Source organism: Hyalella azteca, unplaced genomic scaffold (genome assembly GCF_000764305.2).
Source record: "Hyalella azteca isolate HAZT.00-mixed unplaced genomic scaffold, Hazt_2.0.2 contig9044, whole genome shotgun sequence".
In the NCBI taxonomy this organism is placed as follows: domain Eukaryota; kingdom Metazoa; phylum Arthropoda; class Malacostraca; order Amphipoda; family Hyalellidae; genus Hyalella; species Hyalella azteca.
The window spans coordinates 61,336-70,474 of NW_025939124.1; positions in this window are offsets into that span (position 1 = coordinate 61,336).

Consider the following 9,139-nt stretch of genomic DNA (forward strand, 5'->3'; position numbering starts at 1 on the left):
CCCTAGGACTAAGTTGTTCATAACTAGTCCTGTTTATTTCGATATAATGTTAGGTCTTGTTTAGGTTTTATGTCTGTCTTTGAATTTTGACTTTTAAAGTGATTTTATTCATTTTTAGTTTAGTCGAACTGATGATGGAGCTGGACTCCGAAACGTTTTCAAAATCGATATGGTGAATTTTCTTGGCGTTTTCTTTGCTTTTAAATTCCTTGTGAACTTGCGATATAAGCAGACTAATAATATAAGGATAATTCCAGGATTGAAGGGCAAGTCTTATGAAGAAAGATTAACGATTATGACGGTACCAAGTCTTTGAAATCGACACCCGTGTGGCTACCTCATTGAAGTATACAAATATAATCATGATTTACACAAAATAATATAAGGATTTTTAGAATTTGAAACAAGAACAAACGGGCGGGCACGGCATTAACCTAAAAAACTGCGGTGCAACTCATCAATGCGACAACACCTTGTTAAGTGTCACCGATATGTGGAATGACTCCCTTTCTCATCGCTGACGCTGAGAGCAGAGATGTATGCAGAGATCTATTTCTCGACTGGAAGTGTCTTAAACCTCACATATTGCGATATTGGTGTTTGTTCAGCAACTACTTTGTTTGAAAGTCAGTCTTGGATAGACCTGGTCAAAGGCCATGTCTCAGATCTCCAGGAGACAAGTCAAGAGCATAACAAGAATCTGCGACGGTACTACTATATAGTAGACTAAGTTACATTAAATGACATATTTTTATCGTTGCATATCGATCGCAGATGCAGATATTCAAGTTTCAATCATCGTACTACTTATAACCTCCAAAAACCTACACATTTGCGGGTACTAATGATCAACGATTTATATATGCATCGAAATTTGTAGCGGTCCAACACCAATGTAAACAATGGGCCTTCGTATCAGACTGCTTTTCTACCAGAATGTTGAATAGTTCATGGGATAAGCAGTTGTGCGTCACTCGGTGCCGACCAGTGACCTGACTCTGCAGCGGCTGAAGGATGCACTGTGTTGAAGTGGTGCGCGATATGAGCGGCAGTCTTGCTGATAAGGCGGGAGGTGTGACGCTCCTGCAGTCGCTTCCTCGCCACACGGCGTATCCTTCGTTTGATTCCGTCATAGAGGAATGATTCTAAATTTTCTTACAATAATCGGTACTCTTACGATGATAGTAGACTTATTTAATACTGTTATTGGCGGGCGTTATTGAAAACATTAATGCCTAGTCACATTTGACTGTGAACTTTGACATATTTTTTTAGTATCAAGGTTGCGCTGACAGCATACAATTTTGCATGCAATCATATATGACTTCAAAGAATTCTGTTGCACCTTGTCCAATATGCATGATGCTCGTTCCTTAAGTCATTTGTTGCTCCTTTCAGTTCGCTTTAAAGATAAAAATAGCACATAATCCTGAATTATTTTTCGTTGCATTACTAAATTTTGCACATCGTGCAATTTCTTCTTTATGTTTAGGACGAACACGCCGAATTTTTTATATTGTTTAATGAATATTATCAGTAATATGTTTCAACTTTACACTGCATGAGCAATTGTGTAGAGATTCATTTCATTTCCAATCTTTTGTTATCTTGTTATCTGTCCGTATATACGTTCTAACTAGAACTTGCGCATGCGCCTTCAATTTATAGCGCAGAACGCGCATGCACATTGAGCAGTTGAGAGTGTCTTAATATCTGTACAAGTGATAGCCACTTTTTTAGATCATAGAAGGATGCCTGTTAATGCATCTAATTCTGTATACAAATTGTTCAAGGCGATTCATATTTAGTTTTCCGCATTATTCTCATTTTTTTAAAGCAAAAATTATTTTAGATTTCATCGGCATCGTAAATTTATGTGATTTTGTTTTGCTGTGAAGACTATATTATAAGTGAAATTATTTTAAAGAAACAATGGTCGATTCAAGCATACTGCTTATGTATTAATCATGTGCCTGAATATGACTAAAAAAATGCATTTATGACACAACTTTTCTGCCACAACTGCGAGGGCATTATATTAATGATATTGGGATTTGTGTTAATGATACATGTGTCGTCGGTGCAGTAACATCACCGTCTTCAATTATAAACATATATTCAATTATAAAACATATGCAATTTAAATACAATCATAAAAATTAAGATTATGATAAGGATTTGAAGCCTTGAATTGTTTCTAGAAAACAAACGTAAATACGTTTTACTTGCAACCATTATCCCAATTGTAAATTATATGGCTTCATGGTAAACGTACAGGCTAGTGCTCCAATAAACACGCAGAACACAATTATTGTTTAACAATAAACGCTAAACACTGCGTAGGAGTGGGGAAGAGTCTGGCAGCAAGACTCGGTATATTTGGTCGCTAATGACCAGCGGTAGCAATCATTCTAATATCAAATTATCTATAGGGATTATTATTGTTATCTCTGACATGGCTTAAATTCCTGCAATATGACTAAAAATAGCTTCCCAACGACGAATCTTTTTTGGTTTAAATGCGGTCACCTGACGCTGGATTCGACATATCCACCAATAGCGCACTTTTCTCTAATTGAATTATTTTGCAGTAAAGTGCTTTCATAAAACAATTGAAACATTTAATTTATACTGCGTGTTGTAAAAATTATCTTTTGTGTTAGTTTTTTTGCGATCTTGTACACGAAGAAGCTCACTGAAATGTGTTGAGAATAATAAATATGATCATTATAATCGGTATTGCAGGTCATCTAAGAACCTTTCCGACACTCCTGCATGCACTGCTGGGAGCCGTTATCATTGAATTCTTTTTGACAAAAAAATTTTTTCGCTGGGTTAAACGTAGCTAAAATGGAGACTAGTGGTACGAAGGACGTCTACCTCGTTAAAGGATAAAAAATTTGAGCCTAAGATTGTCCAATCGAATCTGGCATTAGCATCGTCCATGTAGCTACTTTTTTTAGTGAGAACTGTTGAACGCGAAACTGTCCGTGTGGATTCTCGCATAAATAAAATCCGTTCATTATTGACGGATTTATGAGTGCCTGAGTTGAAAATGAAGTTAGGTTTTCCGTATTAACAAAAAAGTTATTGAAGTAAAAATTTGAAAAAATTTCGTCCCCAAATTACTGATATTATCTACTTATATTTCGAATTTGAATAAAATCCGTTCATTATTGACGGATTTACGAGTGCCTGAGTTGAAAATGAAGTTAGGATTGCATTCGAGTTCGCAGGCCAGTTCGCACGCGAGTTCGCTGAAGTGTCGGACCGGTCAAGTAGCCATATAGCTGAACATGTAATGCAATTTAGTCAGCACGTATTGATAAAAGGTGAGCTTTTATTGGAATGTAATCTTTAATTTAATGCTTAAAATGAATATAATTGAAAATGATTGCATATACGAGTCAAATGCTCGTGAACAATCCGGTCATCGATGCACCTCGGCCAGTTTCTCCTAACTACCACTCTACCAGTTCATTCAGTGTCTTCTTGACTTTGATCGGAGTAGGTGTGTGTCGCTGGTGTCAGCGTTCCGCAGGTCGACGTCGCTATTTCGGATATTTGGGAATTTTAGAAGCAATCTGCAGATGTGCTATAGATCAATAAACTCACCATGTTATGAAAAGCCATTAGTACAGTTCTTAAGTTTAAAAGTGATTATTAATTGCTCTCAATGGTTTTGTTCGATAAAAAATCCTCTGAAATCGTGATGTCTCAGTGACGCTCAAATCATACACCAAAATCTGGTCGTGATTACCCGATATGCTGGTGCCAGTGAGCTTTACCTACAAGGTAAAAGTAATATGCATTGAGAACTGCGGTGACGCGGTCATACTTTTTTTGAAGCTTTTTGTGTTTTTCGTTTTGTAAACTGAAGATTTAGTATACTGTATACAATTGTTATATGATCGTTATGTCTGGTGGAGCGATCGTGATGCAACAGGTGAGCTCTGCACGGCTGAATATGTTATGTTGTTGTAGCTCGGGGTCAGATTTTGGAATAAAATGCGGCGCGCTCGTGTCTTATTCAAGCAATCACCACTCAGTTTCATCACCAAGCTTGTGAATGTTTTGATCATCATATTTTTAATATGGAGTATCTGAAGTGAGGTTGAACCGTTGAAGTACATGAATGATGAACTTGCGCCATTTGAAGACTTGAAGTCAGGTTAACCTACACGAACTTGCCGTAATTGAAGTTTGGTTATCTTTAACGAACTTGCATCGTCGGCAATAGGGATAACGAACTCGAACTTGTCCCATTTGAAGTAAGGTTAACTTTAACAAACTTTCTTCTTTTGCAGTAAAGTTAAAGTACCTACTCGAAATTGCTCCATTTAAAGTCAGGTTACTTTTGCGATTTTGCCCCATTTGAAGTCAGGTTAACGTACACGAACTTGCCCCGCAAAAAAATCGTACTCGTATCGTATATTATCCGTTAGTTTTTGAATTTATTCTGCTAATGTTCAATCTTATTTTGCCAATATTTAGTTTTGCCAGCGTTTGGTTTTGTCAGGGCTAGGTCTTGTCCGTAAATGCTTCGTCTTGTTCGCCGAAATTTAGGATTGTTCACCAATGTTATACTTGACTTTACTATGTTTGTGTTTGTTTTGACTTGCTCGCTCAAATTTGCCTTATTTATTTTTTTTTATATTTTAGGCCTGGTTTGCCTATGCCCGGTTTGTGAGACAGTCAGTATTTGGTCGTAGTGACCGTCGTACGCAAAGATGATTGCTCCTTATTGGCTTATTTCGTGTCGACGACATTTGGTAATTTTGTGGATATTAGTTGTATAAGCTATTCGTGTGCGAGCAGGTTGCTGACCTCATCAAGCGGCTAATAATAATTATAGAAATAATAACCATAATTAATAATAATTATTGGGCACCTAACTATTATTCGTCTGGCATCGGCTACTCGACTGAGAGCCACAGCCGCCACGGTGCAGGCCAGATTTTGGCTTGTCAGCCATTTGATAAGAAGATTCATTATTGATAGTCTATTTTAAAATTGATAGTCTATTTCAAAATTGATACCTAGTCTATTTGAAATTGATAGGCTATTTTAAAATTGATAGTATATTTTAAAGTTGATAGTCTATTTGAAATTGATAGGCTATTTTAAATTTGATAGACTATTATAAAATTGATAGTCTATAGGTTTATAATTTTATTGAGACCCAGGGAAAGTTTGTGGCTAGACGGCACACTGCTGTCCTCGAGTCGTCTCTTATTTATGCCTGATATTTGCAATGCCATAAATGATACAGAATTAATGATGCAGTAATAGAAAACACGAGGTAAAATGTTTTAATTTTTGTCATCAAAATGATCCAAAGTATTTTAATCATGTCATCATCTAGGATTGAAAGAGAATAGATATTTCTCGAGGCCATAGGACTTGTAATCCTTAAGGAACGATTTAACCTCTGTGCTCTGTTGCTTCCGTTCTCTGAAAAATATTTCCTGGTGACACTCACGGCGTTCATTGCAAAGAAATTCATGCGTCTGGTCGTGACGCGGCATACAGTCAGGCGCTGGATGAAGCTCTATGTGTACAATTATGTACAGCATATACGAGTGTTATTGGTTGGTAACTCTAGGTTGAGTATATCACGGATACTTGCTACTCATGACACCAAATATCAGTGACCAGTCACGAATAGGATGGAATTCCCGTTTAATCATTGAAGGGTCATGTATCGTGAATTATTGGCATTTGCTAAGCACTGATTGTTCAATGTCAAAATGTCGATCTGATATTCCCAAAGGCAATTTAGCCGTGCATTGTTCGCAGATTATTATAGCAGTGTATTGGGTCCTGATAATATCCGTGCATTGTTCGTTCAACAACAATGCACTCACAAATTAATGTTATCGTTTCATGCAACTAGTCAGCCTTCTCATGCTTAAATTCCCTAGACACGCTACACAACAACAAATCATGCGATTAAATATGTCTCATAACCTCACCGCTTGAGGCATAGAGTATATGTATTGAAGCACTTAATTCATGGATTTGACATTATAGTTGACCTAATCGCGAAGACTTTTCCCATCTCTGCTCATATGTTTGCATAATCAAATTCGTTGTGTGTCTCAAAATTAGAGTGTACCTCATCACCACAATTCCATATATATCTCATTAATACGTTTGTAGATATGTTTGCTCATGTAAACAGTTCGCGACCGATGTAAAATAGCTGAGTGTCTATTTCGCACCACCAATTTTCACGCAAATGTGAAATTGACGATCAGATATTAAAATGGCTTACCCAAACATATCGATGGAATCTGGAGCATAGGTCGAAGTTACAGTTGTTTCCATGCGTCTGAACAGTAACCTTTTGCTCTATGTGGCTGAGTAGCTTGAAGCATTTGTCCAAACTGTGTTATTCACCGCAAAGGCAGGCCTACAATTAGGGCCAAACGTTATTGTTTCGTTCGTAGAGCGCTGTAGGACATGCGGGCAACCGCCACCAGTCTATACATTTATGTACTCGTTCAACAAAAACTCATCTTGAACTGATGGTCGCGAGGGCGCGCTATACGAGTTGCAGTATCTTTCTACACTATTGGAAATTAGAGCCGGGTTAGCACCGGCTAAACCTTGGTAGACCCTTTATACTGGAAGGGTTCTATACATGTTGTCGGGAGCATAAAAGGCTACGTTTATGGCTGCTGCTGCATTATAACCAAACCGTACTTGCGGGTCGAATGTTCGTTTCACAACGTTTCAGTTGTGGAAATTCTAGTTTGGTACCATCCTCCTTTGCTTACAATTGATCCTGAAAGAGAGGAACGTTACTTTTCACATAGGAATAACTCGACCTCATCATTGCTTGTGTACCCTTTTAGTAATTACAGTTCATAAAGATACAGATTAGTTGGAATGATGGAAGCGGGAAAACTTCAAAGGTTACGGGGATATAATATCAAGGTAATAAACCTGTCTGAAACAGACGCAATAAAAGTAAATGTACGGCATTAGGTCATAAAAAAGGGGTCACGGAGCTTGGGGTGAGTGTTATTTTCTTTGTTCAAGGCATTAACATGATAGCTATTATGACTGTCTCTGTTCAACCCGATGATGCTGCGCGCATGGTGCTGTCTCTGTTCAACTCGACGGAACAGCGTTCGTTGTGCAGTCTCTGTTCAACTCGGTGATACTGCGTGCGTGGATGTGGAAACGTCATTCAACGGAAATTTTTCTGGAATAGTCACATAGCTGGCATAACTGACGCAAATTATGATTTATACGTCAGTTTCCTCCTACTTCATTCTTATAGCTAGAAAAGTTCCTATTCATATATCACAGTTTGCTTCAATATGACTAAAGTTACGAGTATTCAACGCTCATTCAAAGCAATAATCTTTGTCTGTGGGTTTGAAGCATCGAGGCTTATGCAAGCTGATCGCTCCGGCAAAAGATTTTTTCTTTTCTTATTTTAAGACTACCGGTACGAGATTACAGGCTTGTCTTCTGTTGGTTTATCTTAACCGCGATTCTTCTATCAGGACGATCGTGTAGACCATCACGGACGCCTTCAGCTGGCCATTGCCGGACTAGTTTTTACAACAACTGTTCCTTGAGTTTGTATTCAAGTTACTACGCGAAAAAAGATGACGGTCATGAAACCAAATTGCTTCTGTGTAGCGCGAAATGAGAATGGATGAAGATTAACCATTTACATCGAAGAAAAGAAGAACATGCAGCTGTCATCACCGATTAAGGCCGAGTATTGAACACGAGATATTTGTCCATGATAATATCTGTAGTCTTTATTAGCAGCAGCCGAGCATCAAAATTTCATCGGCCTCTGATGAACCTGCTACTAAATACAATGAAGGTGATGCGGGGAAGACGGAAATCAATTTAAATTGTCACTTATTACTCCAACAAGGCAGGGAATAAAAAATGGCCGATTTTTTATCTGCTACATCTGTTCAGCTACAACCAATAGAAGGCGCCTGTTGGATACGTTCAGTAATCGTTCTGCAAGAAACTCCACACGTAAGTGGAATAAATATGGTGCATGTTTATTCGCAAATGTTGAAAAATCATTTGCAATCGGCGCCTGTTTGCATGAACGGTGATAATGATCGCAGAATAAAATTTGCACGTTGATACAGTTTACACCTTACCGACAGAAATTAAACGTCACTGTATTGTACTATTTTTGCTCGACCAAGCGAAATGATTTCTCAATTAAACAACTTTTCGCTAATTGTCCATCATTTAAATAAATTGTGCCTCCCACATCGTATAATTCTTCAGACGATGTTTCTTTAGGGCCTATATATAGGGTGGCCGGTGTGGTGGTGATGGCAGGGATGGCAGCGATGGTGGCATCAAAATTCTTGTTTATCAGAGGATAAAAGAAACGAATGATCCACGACCACAGGAGTCGAGTGGTCATCAAGACGGCCACTAATATTATGCGGTAATTACAAGTGGTGCACTGATGGCCGCTCTGCTGCTCTATATCCTATCGGGGCTCAATTTATGAGTTTAGTTTGCATACAAAGTATGCGAAGTTTGCCGGCCGTTAATTGTAATCATCCATAGTTCGTTCTTTGTTTTAATGTAGAGGGTCTGCTTACCATAACCTCACACGATATCGCTGTTGATAACGCATTGGTCGATAGTTCCAGTCAAAGATGACGTAATATTATTTATTTCATTATAGAATACAACAAATTTGGCTAATGATTTTGGAAGTTAATGTTCTTTGTGCACTTTTATATCATATCTTTCGCAAAAGGAGCGATCTGTCTCGAAATGGTATGTGAACAAGTGAACTATTCACCTAAAATCGAAAATACAAGCTGGCTGCTATCTCATTTCTGTTTTGTTTGGCGTCGAACATCGGAGTTGCCGCTTCCTTCTTCAGTATTGTCTCCTTCCTGTCAGTGGATCCTACCCTTAACTGGACCTCCTGTTATCCTTCGCTCCTGGCGTATCCAGCGTATCCTACCTAACTTTTATCTGTGATTTCCTTTACTTGTCCTGCACTTGATGCGAGACCTGCGTATCATGGGTATATAGGCTGGGCATCCTGTAGTCGATATCCTGCCACTCCTTCCCTCCGATCCTACCACCGTGCAGCTGCTTTATCGGAACAAAAAATTAACGT